Raw genomic sequence first — 17,935 nt, forward strand, 5'->3', positions numbered from 1 at the left:
CTATTTACACGTACTAGTGTGGATACTGGAGAGGAAGACTAGGCTGAGAATAAGAACAATTGTAAGTACAGTTTTTACAATTAAATTAACTTCAAAGACTAGAGAAGCAATATCTGAAATGATAGCTACATTGGCTCTGAATAGGTAAGAATACTGATTTTATATGGAAAATATTGAACCATGGGTATTCTATTCACAGTAATGAAGGTTTATGAATTTGGTGAGAGCAACTCGGTACGTTTCCTATATTAGGAATAAGAATAGGGTTTTTATTGTGATCTATTTACAGAAGCATGCATCAGTGATCTTCCCATCGAAGAGAATCAACCATCTCCTGATTATGAGTCTCTGTGATTTTTATTTTTGTTTTATTTTATTTTTATTTCTTTTTTATTTTTGTGGTTTTGTAGAAAAAAGCTGGAGGTAAAATATTGGGAAAGGAAACAGGGGTAGTAAGAGGCTTTTCAAGAATCGCTGTAGAGATTTTGAAGAATTCCAGCGGGCCTTGTTTGTTGTTCTTCGGGAAATAATTTTGAATGTTGTGCTTTGTAGGTGTCTCGGTGCAATTGGTCAGTCGCTTTGATGTCATCACTGCTCAGTCATTAGGTTATCTGTTAATGGAGAGAGACAGAAAGAGAAAGGGGGGAGGAGGGGTTGGACAAGAAAGGAAGACAAGAATTAAAGTGGGAGTCATACTGCAATTGACTAGTGTTGCTTTTCCATGTACGCCGTGAACACACGCACGCACACATACAAACACACACTCACAGTTGTGTTTTCATATCTTTGTGGTGACATCTAAGCGACATAATGCTTTCCCTAGTTGCTCACCATTACCCTAACCATCAAAAATGAATGCCTAACCGTAACCCTTACCCTAAACCTACCCATAACTTAATTATAACTCTGACACTAAAACCACATTTTGAGTCTCAAAAATGCCTTCAAACTCGTGTGGACAGGCATTTTGTTCCCATAAGGGCTGTTGGTCCCCACAAGTATAGTAAACTTTTTGGTCCCCACAAAGATATGTAAACACACACACACACACACACACACACACACACACACAAAGTACACCTCAAGACTGTGAGTGAAGTCCACATTGTGAGCAATACAGGACCCTTGTCTGAACTGTGCGTGCTTGTCCAGGGTTTATTGTGACACACAGTAAGCAACAGTCACTGCACTTGAAGTGTGGGATGGGCTCTGCTGTCACTGGTCCCAGTGTAAAAACAAAGGCAGAATGACCACCCTGTGAGTGTACATGGAAAGCCCACTTGGCTGAGATTCAGAGTGACAGTGGCGTCAGCATGGGGGGGTGACTCTATAATCAGCTTCAATTAAGGCCAAGGAGAGATGAGGCAATTCACTAACAACATGGGTGAGTCTAATTTAATTCTATTAAAAATATTATTTAGTCTGGTTGTGATTTACCATTTTGAACCATAAACATTTTTTTTACACATTTTCTTTATTGTGTTGTGTGTTTCTAAAAAGTTTCGGGAGACCTTCCAGCATCTTGTGCACTGTGAAAGAATGATTCATGTGGCCAGAGGGAGGTCTTTGTGGGTGGGCCATTAGACACAGAGACTATAGTGGAATTCAGCTACTATCTACTGGAGATCCAATTACATGACCCTACTGTAAAGGTACTGCCTGCACCCATTATAAATCACCATAAACAAAGTATTGGCATTGCTTTGCATACCATCACAGCTCCACTGATGCTGGTAGAATCTATACATTTTTTATGTCATTGTATTTACATTGTATCCATTTGTGGAAAATGTTTTTACTTTTATCTATTTATATTTTGTTTAATTTTGCCTAACATGATTCCTAAGGACATGATGAGTGATGGTAAAATACACTTAAGAATATGATTTATGATTATGATTTCTAGTAGTTTTCCATTATTATAATCAAGTATTTTAGATTTTGCTGTTATTTGTAGTTGCATATAAATACATGTACACAGTCTAGCTTCATCAGTGGTGCCTCTTCGTGCGTTTGCCTTCGGTTAGTTACGGCACAAATCACTACAACTGTCTTTTTTTGTCCAGCTTTTGCACATCAGCTAGCCGTGTTCTTTGAGCTAACATGCTCACAGCTATTACCCCAGGGCATGCTACGTCCATTCTCAGAGAACTGCTACCGTCAAGACTACATCCTCTCCAAACAGAATGTAGTCCCAAGGTGTGTGATAACAGAGGATGTGATGGGAATGCAGGGCCACTTGGACTTCTAAAGCCAGGTGTTAGCACTTCAGCTCACTGCCTCATCAATAATTGACAGAGGCAAACCAATCAGAACAATTTGCTCCCCACAGCGAAGTGCTAGAGCAGCCTAACACCAGTGAATCATTAATGAGGCAATTAGCTGAAATGGTTAGACGGTTAGCCCTCACTGGCAGCACTCCTGTGACTCTACTGTGACGGTCCTCCTCATACAAAAGCTGTGCATGATAGAGTAATGTACAGGCCAACACAAGCTGAGGGAGAAGATGAGTAGAATCACACAGCAGTGCCTGGATACAGAAGGTTGGAGTGTAACTTGCGTCAGTGATGCCAGCTCTCCATCTGTTGACCACTGCTCAGAGGGCCAATAACGGGAACAAACCCAATTGGCCATTACCATGGGAGATTGACCTTTATTGGTTGTTGTTACCATTGCACAGACAAAGCGAAGCTGTCTCCTGGGTGATTCAAGTGTGGGAGAGTCTTTATGGACAGGGATGAAATCGACCTCAGTGACATCACTCAAACACGGGGAAAGCAACAACTACAATAACAGCAAAGATGGAGTTTGGCTTTGAAGACCAGAGATCCTGGATTGTTGTTTGAGAGGAAAATCAAAGTCCCAAGGGAGCTGCTCACAAAGCCACATCGATTAGCCATATTGGAACCATTTTATAGTTTATCGATGTTCCTCTGCCTGCACTCTCAGCCCTGGGTCCAGTACAGGCTCAATTAAACCAGCCACCTTGATCTCAGGAACAAACCATGTGAATACTACATACTGCATAGATTATTCCCAAACACACACTCAGTGTTGTTCACCCTCATCAAAAGTAAATGTTTTTTTTTACTTTTGTTCAGGCAAAATGACCAAAGAAAAAATACGAGGCAAATATGATGAACTAACTACAGCCAGCCAATTGTGTCATGCTCACCTTTATTTTACTGGAATTCACCTTTAATATTTTAATTTAGTTAAACATTGATACAAACTCTAAGATCTGAGCTTTTTCTGGCATTTGAAAGAGGACATGTTAGAAATGTTTAAGAACCAGTGCTGTATGATAACCTTTTAGGAGTCATATACAGAAAGGGCCTAAGGGAAGGGGTCTGCAGGTTTTCATGCCAAGCAAAAAAAAAAAAAAAAAAAAAACTATGACAGTATATATACAGTATATGTTTACAGATAGTATACAATGATAAATTATAGTAATAAGAACATGGAATACTGTTGGAACTATGAGTTTTTATTTCCATGTTTGTATTTTATTTATTCCTTTTCCTTCCTGGGAACTGTTTTACCAGGGTATAATCTGAGTTTGTTTGATTGATGTTTGAGTTTCAAGTATTTTGTCTTTGAACTACAAATGTCAAGCATGTGCTTATGAAAGAACTACTGTTTACTGGTTTCACGCAAAGCACTTTTTATGTGCAACAGAGAAGGAAAAAAACCTTCTAGTACAGAGAAAAAAATAGCTTTTACCTTCCCATTGTTTTCTCCCATTTTAAAACTCAATAACTTGGAAGGCCTGAAAAAGTCCCTCTTGTTTGGAAAATAATTTAGTATAACAACAGCAAGAAGTTCACACACAGCTTAGTTAATGCTTGTTATTTAAATTCCTTTGATTCGATTTGCATCATTGTGAACAGCAACCGGAAGAGATTGCAACCTTTAGGAGAATTATTACCTGGACTTAGTTTCAAAGAGCCGCTTTAACAGGTCTTCAAATCTGTCAAAAAAAAAGAGTCTTTAAATGGTTAGGATAATTTCATTCATACAATAAATAAATAAAAAGGGACCTTTTAATCTGTCTTTTCTTCATGCTTTCATTTAATATCAGTTCAATCACGAGTTGCTCTGGGACTGTACTAACATTTTACTACACTTATCTCAAAACAATACTGGAGTCATTATTCATTTTCATTAAATTGGTTGGGGTCATTCTGTCTGTTTGGAAAGTTCAAAAGCTTGTCAGGAAATTTAAACCTGATTATTTGGTTTTATTAAGTTAAGGAGAAAATGAAATAAACATTAAAGATTATTTTCTTAAATCCATATTTAAATACAGAAAGGGACTTTTGAGATTTCTACCTATATCTTTTGCGTGTATGCCCTGAAAATTATTGCTTTTGACAAAGAAGTGTAAAAGCAATTGATTAAAGACTGGGTCAGTCTGTGCTGCTGATATTGACACTTTTGCAGATATTGTAGAAAGCTAGTCTCTGTTTAATGATTGCTATTCACTTTTATGGCCCTCTCAGGATGTCATCCTCAACAAATATTTGCAAACAGGAAATTTGCAGTATGACTTGAGAGAGTAATAACCCTGGTACCTATGTGTTTTGAGATTAACATGTAATTAAAATAGTAAATCAATATTTATTAAGCAGTAGTACAAAACACATAATAAATGTAGCCAGGTCATATAATGAGTCACAGGGTAGTGGTTGTGCCCTTCCAAGTTGCATTCTCCACTGCAAATATTTAGCTGTGAAAACAACTTAGAAAGCTAGAAAATAGCTTTGAAATGAATTAGACATGCTGTAAATTACTAGAAAGACACAGACACCCATGCCCTGCACAAATGGAAGTGCTTCTGCAGGTGCAAATTCTCACCTCAGCCTGAGACCCCTTCCTTTCCAAACCACACTTTTTAAATGTGGAGTCTATACTTTTTTCACTTCCACACCACAGCTTTTCCCCACAGTTATCACTTTAAGATTTTCATGCTCTCACTAGATACAATGACAGACAAAAAAAAGCACCTGAAAGCAATCCACCACTTACAGCACTGACGACAAAGCACAGAGTAAAGCAGCAGCACAGGCCACTGTCCATACTTTCCAGCGTGTACTGGAATATGAAAGGGAGATGTTAAAAGCTTAATGGACTGCTGCTCTTATTGTTTAAAAATTGCTCAACATATAAATGGCTGAATAAAGAAAGACCAACCATCACGGGTTGGCCTCAATTATGCATTGAAAATAAAGTTATGAGCTAGTGTTTGAATTATTGATGCTGGCACCGGGAACAAGAGCATGTTGGCAATGTGTCACTGGTTTTTTGCTGATGCTTCATGTTGTATTGATAATTTTTCATCTAAAAAGCCCATGAAGTCTTGATCTGTGAAAGATGGAAAAACACACCATGAATATTGGAAATCTAATGCAATATTACTGGAAGAGGGAAACATATAGCATACCGTCGAGTAACATAATGAAAACTAAAAATAATAAAAAGGTAATGTAGTTTAGAGCCATAGCTTGCACAGTGTAATCTCTAAAAATCGTATAGTTTTTTCCAGTAAAAGAATTGAAACAATCGACCACATTCAGTGCTTGGTACTGGGACTGTCCCATAAGGGTGACACATTTCCTGAGATGCAAATGCTTGTGGTACATTCGGTGATAGCCTTTTTTGAAAAAAAGAGAAAAAATTCTCACCGACTAAAACACTCCCCACTTAAACATCTATTTGCCATGAAAAGATAAGAGAATATGTAATGAAAAAAAATTCTTAATGTAACATTAAATGAATTTTTGAAATATGAGTTAGACATTGTGACTAAAAGTAGCTCTAGCAGATGAAAGAGTAGAGAGTGAGAAAGACAACAGCGAAACAAGATTAAAAAAGAAGAAAAAAAAACAAGATTTGATTGTACTCAGATTTTCTGTGAATTCATTTAAATGGTCTCTAGCAAACTTAGGTGACCCAGGAATGTACAACTTTATTGCATGCGCAATAAAATCACCATGAACGTGTTCATAACCGACCGCAAATCATCACTAATCAGAATAGACCTTGATTTGATATCACAATAGACTTAAGTGTGGAAATTCCCTACTATTATTATTAATAATATCTGCTCAGCATTTATGTCTGTGAACATTGTATTATTCTGGTTAACCTTTTACAGTCCCCCTGTTAAGAAAACTTAAACGGAGACATGGATTACCCAATCAGATCCTGTGTTCAAAGAATCAGCCACAATGAGGGCAACACCACATTCCTTTAGTGTTTCATAATCTGCGGCTATTTAGCGTCATCCGCACAGCCAAACATTGAGGTAAATAACTTTTAGCATTCATACAATTTTCTTCTTTTGCCTTTCCACATTTATCTTCTTATATTTAAATTTTTGATTCCAGTGCACGCACACACATTGATTTCTTTAAAGTCATCGTAAAATACATTATGCCAGAAAACACCCTTTCCTTTCAGCTCAGTTTACACATGAGTAGTAGAGTTCATTTGAATTTAAGAAACATAAATATCTACAGAACAGAAAAATAAAAATTTGCTTCATTGCACTTCAGTCTGATGACATTATTTTCATTTTCTGTTTAAAATATAAATATGTAAAATATTACTATATGCTATATGCTCACTCAATAAAACTGAAACCCTTTTTAAATTGGGGAATTGTAAATTTAATTGTATAACTAATAGTTATACATGCAAATGCATTTCATACATATACATATATATATATGTTTTAATGTCATAGTTTTACTTTTATTCATATTATTCCAATTCTTTTGGCTATGCAGCTGACATTTTCAATAGGCATAGAAAAAGCTCAGTGAATCATTTGTCAAAGTTTTAACATGAAAAGGCTTAGACAGGGAGATCAAAAGAAAAATACATGAGTGAAACTGAACTGAAAAGCAAGTGCTTGTGAAATTTCTCACAAAGCATTATGACTGGACTTCGCCCACGGCTGAGTTTTAGGCCAGTCACAATCAGCCATTCAAAATATCTTTTTGTATGATTCAGTGAGCTCCACTCGTGTCCTCTACAAGCAGCATCCTCGCTGTAGTGGATGCTTGAGTCAAACAACCACAGGTCACATCTACCTCTTCTACTTCATCTCATACCTCTGCTGCCTACTCATGAGTGCCTTTGGATGTGCACATTACAGCTTTAAAAAATGTCATGTGGATAGTTTTTCTTTTCTTTTTCTCGCCACTGTGTGTCAGTTTCACGCTGCTGTGACTCAACTTCTGTCATGTTAGGTCTTTCATCTCGGCATCGGCATCTGCTAAGATACTCTTACTTTTATTTCCGATAAATGACTGATTTTACGTTTAGCTGGCAGTCAAACGGCCACTGTTAACCTTTCCACACCTCCACAACAGACTTTTTTTTCACCTCATTTGTAAGGTGTGAGATGTGTGCTCTTTGAGAATCGCCTACTATCTTCCTTTCCAAGGTCCCATAATGTTAACCTGTGGAGGAGCCGCTGAAGAGATCAATACCCATCAGACTGCTAAAATAAATACATTTATCACAGCGGGATACTTGCTACACCACACTACTACAGCCCGTTACATCTGATCGGAGGCAGAGATACTCAGGCTCATTCTGTAGCTAGAGAAGCTCTGATCAAACTGTCTACGTGTCCTGTTTAAAAAAGAAAAAAGAATTACAAGTCGTACAACACTTGGATTTTCATTTTCCTCGGTTTGAACAAGAAGATGACAGGCTTATGTCTCTTTCCAGCTGAAAAAGAACAACGCTTTTGACTGTGTTCTCCATCTTTTGCTGCGGGTTGAGACAGCTCTCTGGGTTTTAAAATCTCATCTGAGGAAATGCTCCTTCTGTCCTCCCTCTGCTGCAGATAAAGAACAGGCGTTTGAGTAATTATGGTGCATTATCGCCAAGGAACGTTTCATTGCTACATTTTAAGCTGTGTAGTGAGCGGTGACAAACGAACGACCATTTTAATTTCTATCAGGAGGAAAAACACATGGCTGGAGCCAATGAAGTCAGCTCTCTCATTCTGCCACTGACTGAGACCATCTGGACCAAATAAAGTTTTTCCCTTTGAATCAACAGCTGTTGGAAATTGCACGGGAACACTCCTTGTCTGTAGATCAGTCTTTTATTTTTCATTCTTTTCACTCTTTTTAATGCTAACAGTGTTTGTTTTATGGTTTTAGTGCCGGATTTGATCAGTGCTCACAGAAGAAAGTAAAATAAAACGTGGCTGTCTAAACGCACCTGTTTCCCCTCATGTCCCCCCCTTTGCACGTCTTTCAGTTTGTATCTCTTTCTCTCTACCCCTGCTTGTTCTATGGTGGTAATCTTAGGGCTGACCATGTCAGTCAATCTTTCAGTGGCTGACAGTTTTACAACACATGCACTACACTGATGGGTAACATCACTCACATAACGAGACAGAGTGAGAGGGTGGGGAAGGACTGAACTAACGGAAGTAAAAATAACAGCTCACGTATCTTACACAAACACGGTGAGAGAGGAAAGAGTCAATTTTATCTCAGTTTCATCTATGAAACTGAACATTTTTTTTCATGATTTCATAAGGTTTTGAACTCAGAGGTAGATTTTCCACTATGCGCTGCGGAGATGGAGTCACAGTGGTTTTCTCTTTCCATTGGCCAGAGAGGAGAATTTGTTCCACTCTGCTGACAGATATGATTTTTAACACTTCATTTTATCCTGGATTATTATTATAGGGCCCAGTCATTAACATTTTTTAGCAATGAACCTAAACTGTCTCAGGCATTTAGAGCAGTATTGCCTATGTTAAAAATCACCTTGGTGAGCACTAATTTCGCTACTGAAGACTCGAAGAACAAAAATGTTATTTATGCCAAGAGTATGACCAAACATGATACTCTTGGCATATATATATATATATATATATATATATATATATATATATAAATATATATATATATATATATATATATATATATATATATAAACATTTGATGATTCATGAGTTCATGAGTTTTTATTTTTAAAGGCAGTGTTTTCAGTCCGGAAATTCACAACAGACAGGATAGTGTTTCTTGTTGAAGCTGCCAGTCCACATCCTTGACAGCTGGGTCAGCAGAAAGCCATAAGTATGCACATTTGGGCCTGGAATTCTACTTACATTTTACTTACATCAAATGGTTTCAGGCAAATGTGGTGATAATAAAAAAAATCCTCCATACTATACTGTAGCTGGTAAACTAAGGAAGAAAAAGAAAAAGAGAGCAACTATTTACACCTTAAATAAACATTTTCTATTTCTTTGACAGCTTTCAGTAAATTATTAACACAATACATGTCATTTTATTTGTGGATACAGACTAAATGGTTTAATATCAGCTTTTATATCAGTCTGATATCTGATAGAGCTAATGATTAATTAAGAGAAGCCATGCCATGCACTGCAGTGGCACAAGCAGCATTCTCTCTGGAGAGTCAGGGGAGCCAAAGTCCTAAGTGGTCCCCAGAAAGTAGGCGAAAAGCCGCCCATAGGAGAGAGACGATCAAGTCAATCTGTTTGTCTGTTTATGGCAAAAGGCGGAGGAAGCATCCTGCCACCCTGCACTGTCATATGGGAGTCAGGCTCCCACAAACACATGCTTAATGACTTCATTTATTCACCCCGTCACTATTGCTTTCTCTCCGTCTTTCTGTTTTTTTCTAATGATTTTGCCCATATGCGCTTTCACTTTTCTGTCCCATTGGGATATTATTAGTAATGGGTGCAAGGTTAGCATCTGAACTAGTTTGTCTGGGTTGTGTAGGATTATATGTGGATACTCGTGTATAGACATAAGACAAGATTACAGAATGGGTGCCACTACAAACTTAGAATAGTGAAGAGTAGGGTCAGATAGTTCCCAGTGATGAGTTGATGGAAGGCCATGTGATTCATGTCAGTGACATCTGGGCCAACACTGCCAGGACATCGATCAGACTAAAGCTCTGGAAGGTCTCTCAAAAGGTTTATTCTTAAATCTATGCTGACAGGCGATGACATGATGGAGACGGGGCTGGTGAATTGATTGTGTCCTCTCTCTCCTTTCACTTTTCTGCTCGCACTCCTACTTCTTCCGGAGTCTCTCTCCTCCCTCGCCTCTTTGTCCCATCACTCTGCTTTCCATCTCTCCTTCTCCCCCCGCCTCCTTTTTTTTCCTCCACCCGGCTGTACTCATCGCTTGAATGTGTCGAGCGCAAGATGTCAGATTATTTCCCAGCAGACACTGCGCTGTGTGACAGAGGACTAGAGCTGTATATCACTCGATGACACTTCTTTTGCCTCCCCCTCTTCACGCAGACAACACCAAATATTGCCAGGCCTTTTTGATCACTTAAAAGGCTTGTATTAGGAGAAGAGTTCATGCCTAAACAAAAGCAAACAAAGTGTTTCATCTGTTGTGTTCGTCGGTCGCCCAAATGTGTGCGGTAACAGTTTTTCTATCAGAAATGTGGCAAACCACATTGACTCGCACATTATAGGACTTAAAAGAAGTCTCAATGCATATGCCAAAAGAGAAAAAAACAGCCATTTTTTCCACCACTTTTAAGTTCCATATTACTTTTTATAAGTTCGCATTTTTTTTTAAAGTAACTTACAATAATAAAACATATAAAAATCCCTGCAGTTCTCTGATTGTTTATTTTCTCTAAAAGCAGGCTTCAGTCCATGCCTTGTAATTTTAATTGAATGCACTGAGGACTTAAACTTGGGTGGGGTCGGCCCAGTATCCAGGCCAACCGCTCAGCATATTGTTTCTGTGGCACCTGTCTCCCCAGATTAATAACTCCAAAGTCTGTGCTGGCAAAGCATGCATGGATACCAGAAATTACAATACTAATTCAGCGCTAGGGATTTATACACCCGCTTCTCCCAGGATTTATGGCGAAAGAGAACTGGGGAGGGAGAAAGAGAGAGAGGAAGAGAGACTAATAATGCTAGCGAAAGTGATTAGCTCAATGGGAGAAATTGTGCGTTTGTAGTCCTGCGATTATTATTGTGTTTCTCATCACATAATGAGTTTGAACAATGCAGTTAATGGCATTATTGGCGGGCAACCAGGAACGGGGTGTATATAAGCTTGATAGCACTTTTTCGTCAATAAATCACTCCAGTGCACATGGCAATATTTAAATCTATGTTATTAAAATTGTTGGAACAACACTATCAGATTTATGTTGTGTTATTTTATTATGGATTGATTATCATCATCACAGGCATATCTGATTTGCGTGGAGGCAGCTGGAGCGTGGTTGGTTTAATCCATTTTGATTGCTCTGCAGAGGAATGCAGCTGCTTTGCTTGAGTGGACAACAACTTGCCTTGCACCTCTTATGATTGTCTCAAACTGAAAAAAACAAGACTAGTGTTTGTCTTTGTTTTCTTCACCGATATTTGTACGATTTCTCTCAACTATCAGTTATGTTGACCTGTTATGGAAATCCTTGAAACGTCTCTGTTCTCTATCGTGTTATCATTTCAAGAGAAAATAGATCATGAATGAAAAACACTGCTATTATTACTTCCTCTTTGACTGTACACTAGCTCATTTATCTTCGTAAGGCTTGAGACATAGGGAGTCTTAGAATCATTGATGAAAGCATTATGAATCACTTCACTCCAAAAGCCAATTGTATTCAGGGGATGAAGACAAATGAAAAGGAGTTGCATAAAAGGCAGACTGGATTGTCCAAGTAATTTTAGATGCAATAAAATGGAAAAGAGACAGTGGGAAGAAAATGTGTTAAGCCAGACAAACACAACAGTGGAGAAAGAGTAAGAGCAGGAGTGTGACCGCTACGTAGACACACACCGCTCTCTGTTTACAAAGTAACCTGATGTGACTCTAATTATAATCAGTTTGTTTACTTGATTTGAGATGAATGAAAATTTAGGAAGGCAGCACTGTGAAGATGAGATCAGTCTCAGCACGAAGAGTCAGTGTAGTATGTCCACTCGCCAATACGACAGCAGAATTACAGGCTCTGAGAACTGTGACAACCCTGAAATTACAATTGAGTTTCACTCCTTCCTGCTTCCACACTTACCCCCCCCCCCACCCCCCCACCCCGCAATACTTTCTTTCTCATTCTCTCGCTCTCTCTTTCTCCCTCTGATGGCTCAATAACAGGTGCCATGCTAAGAGAGCTGTTACAGCCGTCCCTGAGTGGTTGTGTCAGCAGCAACGTTAGGGTTGAGCTTTCCAACCTGCTCACCATGCAGGAAAAAGGGAAAAAAGAGAATGAGGAAAAAAAATCTCTCTGGTCCCCAAATGATGCCCGCTGGGAGCCATCGTGCGCTAAATTTCGCCGGGTGTTTCTCCCCTCTTTTCTGTCTTGTGGCCCCCGGACTCCGATTTACAGACATAGCCATATTGGGCCTTTATGCATGGCGGAGCCCAAGCAGCTGTGTTCAGCAGAAAAAAAATGACAACAACAAAATAAAGAAATAAATAAACAAATCAACAAACACATAAGAGAAGCTTATTTCTTTGCAAATGCTCGAATAAGGACTTTTTTGTGTGCCATCTGCAGAAAGTGAACCGTAGAGTTGGACCTGGAGTGCACTTAGACAGGTTTGCGCTCACTATTCAAGAAAACTTGTGGAAAATTCACTAAAGTGTTGGAAATCCTCCCACCACATCAGAACAATTTTATTTATAAGTTCTTGTGAGCCTTCTCTGACTTGAAGAGCCAATTTACTGCGTGCAACTCAGCTGATACTGATATCGCATGCCTTTACCAAACTGGAAGATCTGTCATTATGATTGCTCATTTAAGCACACTCCTAAAGACTTGAGAGGTTCTTGGCAAAATCTATGCAAATTAAGCTGCTTTGTGAAAAGACGCATCACTGTGCATGAAGCCTGAAGCGGGCAATAATCACAGACGGATTGTGTGCAAACAAGAGATGCTAAGCACCTCAAACCTTAGCAAGAGAGGAAAGCACACCACAGGGTGAAAGCGAGTCAAACACTCAGGTGATTGCTCAATTTTTCTTTCGCTGATGAGCAACAAAGCACTGTTATATGTTACGTTTACATTTTCAACTTTGCTCTTAACAAAAGAGCATAATTTTATGTTTAAACAGAACAGTTGCTGCAAAGGGGGAAAAAAAGCAAAAACAAAGTCAAATGTCTCATCTGAGACTCGCCTTCCACAAGTTCATGAGCATATGGCCTCGGTATCTCAGCATAATTCACAACCCCCCCCCCCCCCCCCCTCTTTTTTGTGAGGGGGGAGGGGGAGACATATGTTTGCATATAGCATAGGTAATCTAAATTTAGCATCCATACCATCAAGGGGCGTTTCATTTTACGCTCACAAAAAAAAATGATAAATTTCAAAGGTGACCTGATGGGTTTCATTACAGCTGATTGATCGGCTTATGTTAGGGTGTCACAAAATGGACAGAGTAGACATAATATACCTTCAGGATCCTATACAGTACCTATAGGCTATTTATCAAGGCTCCTACATGAGACGCTGATATACAGTAAATCATGAGACATATTTCTTTAACAGTTCTTGATGCTTGATTTGTACACAGCCCACTGGCACTTGACAGCGTTTGATTAAAAGTGCTTATTGTATAAACATCACTTCTATTAAACTTCAAATCAGCAACTGAACTGCTTCTCTGATGTGACTAAGAAGACCTTTTCTTATTGTCCAAGTCTTTTAACTAACAAATCATGTTCTTGATATTAACAAAATCATTAAGTGTTCTAGAAATATTAATGTCCTAATTTAGAAAATTGCAAAATAATTTGAGGTTAATAGTAGTACACCTTGTGCATTTCTCACTAGCGTTTCAGTTAAAACAGTTAAAGTTCCAGAGCAGTTATTTTTATGTATGTCTCTACATTCTTTTTGAGCGTTTGGTAACAAAGCAGGGATCTGGGATTCTCTCCTATGAACTAGTAAATAACCCCTGCAATTCATCATAAGAACAAGAAAGAAATGTCAAGGGCACAGGAGTTCCTTTTTTCTTTTCTTTTTTTGGTCGAGGTCACACAAACAGAATAAACAGCAACACGCATGCAGAAAACATACACGCGCCTGTTTGCATGCTGCATTGTGACCACACTGCACTACATAAAAGTTGAGGCATTGACAAATCACTGAGACCTGAAAGTGGGGCCGAGGTGGGACTAATTGAAATGAACTTTAGAAAAGGGGGGACACCTAATTAAAGATGAACTTTCTATCCTGTGTTTGTGTTGACATCATGGGGCCCAAGTTTAAACTCATCTTTGTTTGCACAAACCTGGCGATGCGGGGAAACTGTACACGGAGGACACGGAGAAGGAATAAGGTCATCGCTTTTCCTCAGTGGAAACATATTTTTCTTTAAGTCACATGCAACACTTTTATGAAATGTGTGAGGGGCCCATTCATTATCTGCAACTTTTCCTCAGAGAAACCGTTCTGCATATGGTATCCTGGGTTTTTTGTACTTATATGTTTATCTGTGCTGGTTTGAGACAACTATCCAGAGTGCTGGATACACAGAGAACATCCTGCTGCACCTGTGTATGTGTGAACGAGTGTGGGTGGAGTATGAATAGCCGTGTGCATGCTTGCACTTGTTTATTGCTGTTTATTGTCTGTTCTATTTTCTGTATTACTTAGTCAGGGACACAGCCCAGTACTGGAGCTGTGAAGTTCCCCAGTAACAGGCTAATTCCTCAGTGGCTGTTTAGAGTGTCTCTAGCAGTGCTAAGTGTTCTCCTCTCTGTGCCTGATCAGAAAACAGGACCACTTTAGTCAGTTTGTTTAAGGTCCCCCGAGAAGGCTCCCATATCCTCCCTCTACTCACCCCTTCCTCATCCCTGCTCTGTTTCTCTCGTGCTCACACAAACGAAAACACTTACTTTTCATGCTCCCTAACTCGCATCACATATTAAACAGATAGATAGAAGCTGACATGTGCAAATGAATCAATTGATTATTTTTTCAGCTCCGTCCATATTTAATCAGTATCATTAATATTGGAATATCTCTTTTTGTACTTTAAATTTAGCTTTTAAGCTTTGTTTGGAGTAAATGATAGAAGCGATAATGATTTTCCTAGTAATGCACTTACAAAAGTTTGAAGGGCTCAGTGAAAAGCATGGAACATGAATATGGATAGTGCTGCATCAGCAGAGAGTTGTATAACGTCTGTCTCTCATTTAATACATTATGAGTAAATGCGTTGACTGAAAATAAATGTTTGAACAGACCGAAGCTAAAATTTACACTGAGGATAAATGTTTATTGTTGTGTATGTTAAACAATGCATAAAACAATTCTTTTTTTTTTTTTTTTAACTGAAGGAATTAGGCTCGGGGTGACTGTTGTCCCTGTTCTTGTTGTTAACTGGAGCTTGACTGCCAAAAAATAAAAATAATAATAATAAATAATTAAAAATAATAAAGGAACGGTTCAATTTAGCTGGAGATTATCGGCTGTATGGTCCTGGAACGTGAGCATGATAGGGTCCTTTCATCACACAGTCACTGTGAGGATTTAACTCATACATGCACAAGGATTAATAATGAAAAGCAGTTCCCATCAAGCAGTGATGAATTTTATTAATGTGGTTTAAGAAGCGACTTTAATGAATATCATGTGCTTGCACTTAACGCACCCACCTTAGAGTTTAATGAGATACCACCCAACTTAATGTGTGCATGGGCATGTGCGCGTGTGCCTGTGCACGTACACGACAACTTAACTCCGTGCCACCTGCTTCTATAAAGCAATGTATACAATGCTACAGTCTTTTGGCTTGACTTTTTAAATGCATATTGTGTATTCATTAAATACCCTTTGATTGACAACTGAAATGTTGTCAAAACACCACTATTTTACTGGATTTAAAAACAGGACATATTTGCAAGGGAAATTCTTTGCATAGAGAATTTATCTCACAACATGAAGACATATTCTCTCTGTTTTCTATAGTCTGGCCTGTTCTGCTATCCTTGTGTAAAGGTGAAGTTTCCTCACAAGAGCTGACAAGTGTGAAATTACGATAGGAAGTGCTTCATACCCTGCCATTTACCTTCATTCATTACCACTCTTCACACACACACACACACACATACACCTTTACATTCCCTACAGTCCACAGCTGACTGGTTGATACAGCAGTCATTTCTTTAACTGGAGTAGAGGAAAATACCAGACATAATGTGCGTGACAGTTTTGCCTTTGGAATTTCTCAAAGTTGGTGATATCCTCAAAGGAATTGGCTTGCCTTTTGAGCAATATTGGATGTGCAGGTACAAAGATATTGGAAAGAAGATTTTAGGTAGAGAAACACCTGCATGGATTATAGCTCATCTATACATCTATACCACTAGTCTCCAGCCCTGGACCTAGATCCATAGGATGTTCAAAGGAGTGCTCGACCACAGATTTTTTTGCAGAGAGGTGAGACAGGTACCATTGTCCTTCATTGTCCTATGTTATTTCACTTCAAACTCCTTAATTGCAAAAGTTACTCTATTATGTACTCAAAGATGTGTAGGATTGTTGCAGAGTACTGTAACAGACTTTACAGTCTAGACTGTAAACATTGGCAAAGTTAGATAATTGCCTGTGGTTTTCTAGTTCAGCACAATTAATGTAAAATGCAATACTTAACGCTATATTAATGTTCAAACTCTGAACTCTTATTTGAGTAGATTTACATCTCTATGAAAAGAACTGTGCGTAAGCTGTAATGCTTTTAGCACATAGTATTAAAATCGTCTCTCTGTGTCTTTCTCCACCCCCTACTGAGTGTGTGTTGTCTGAAGGTTATCCAGCTGACTCTGTGGCCAGAGGAACTGAGACGCTGGGCGGTCATAAGTCTTTGTCTTTGAAGACCGCACACTGTGTCCGTATCGCTGTTGCAGCGTAATTGATACAGGCTCACGCTGTTGAGCTTAACTGAGCCCCGTCATGGCCTTACACTCAGATCTCTCACAGCTGTAGGGCTCAGAGTACTGAGCTCTCACAAAATCACACAAGCTCACGCACAAACCCACATGCGCACACACACATATAACACCCAGCTGGCTTCTGGCGAGATCACAGCTAAAGAGATCCAGAGCGGAGCTGGTTAGACTAACACTAATGGAGATGAGCTGCCTGGTTAGCTCAATGGAAAATTGAGCAGAGTTGATGCTTATTTCATCACAGCAGTAGCCCATTCCGCAGGGAATACACAGTCAACTTACAATGATTTTAAATCTTTCTGAAACAAAGGAAAGTAAATAGTGTGGTTTTTGTGAAGGTCCTGGTTCTGTGCCTACTTTTTATTTTGAAGTGTTATACTGTATGAAACCACGCGTGATGGATGATTTTTCTCCTAAGTGTCATGCACAAAGGATACATTTGTTGGTGCATGCTGTGCTCAATCAGTGTTCTTCCACTGACAAGGAGTTCTTCTCACTTGGCTCCTTAGTAGTGAATGCATTAAATCATGTCACCAGCCGGTCCGGTGAAATCTGGGCCACACCTGAATGCATATGTCCTGCCCGGCAGCACTGTAGCATAGTAAAAACTACAGAGGATCACTGGCAAGCAGGAGGAGGTCCTCTGCTTTTATCCCCCCGCCTGACATTCAGTGACATTTAAGAAGTCGTTAAAGGTGTGAGCATGTGGAGGTGGGGAGTGTACATCCTCAGGCTGAGAAAGACCCTCAGCGCTGTCACCAAATAAAACCTTGTTGGATGAACTGATTATGCTGTCCAAAATATCATTGTATTACATGACACCTAAACTAATGTATATGCAGTGTTGACAAATAACCTATGTGGAATATGCTATAAAGACAGCTAGACTCTAATGCTAATGTAACTTTATAATTCCTTCTGTAGGCCATTGTAGATGGAAGTATGCACTGCAATTAGACGGAGTGCAGTCCATCTCTGGCCTG

General features: G+C 39.0%; 1 protein-coding gene across 2 annotated transcripts in view; it reads right to left on the reverse strand.

Annotated features, from left to right (window-relative positions):
- Nucleotides 1-338: 338 nt before the first annotated feature.
- mafa (MAF bZIP transcription factor a) overlaps nucleotides 339-17,935 on the reverse strand; it is a 67,584-nt gene continuing 49,987 nt past the window's right edge. Inside the window, exons 3-4 of one of the 2 annotated variants that reach the window (XR_003272602.2) lie at nucleotides 3,929-3,970; nucleotides 339-611 (exon numbers count right to left, since the gene is read on the reverse strand). The gene's annotated coding sequence lies outside the window, so the exon portion shown is untranslated. The remainder of the gene's footprint in view (nucleotides 612-3,928; nucleotides 3,971-17,935) is intronic. The other variant, XM_026169911.2, reaches the window with a different exon arrangement.

This window comes from Astatotilapia calliptera, chromosome 1 (genome assembly GCF_964374335.1).
Source record: "Astatotilapia calliptera chromosome 1, fAstCal68.1, whole genome shotgun sequence".
In the NCBI taxonomy this organism is placed as follows: Eukaryota; Metazoa; Chordata; class Actinopteri; order Cichliformes; family Cichlidae; genus Astatotilapia; species Astatotilapia calliptera.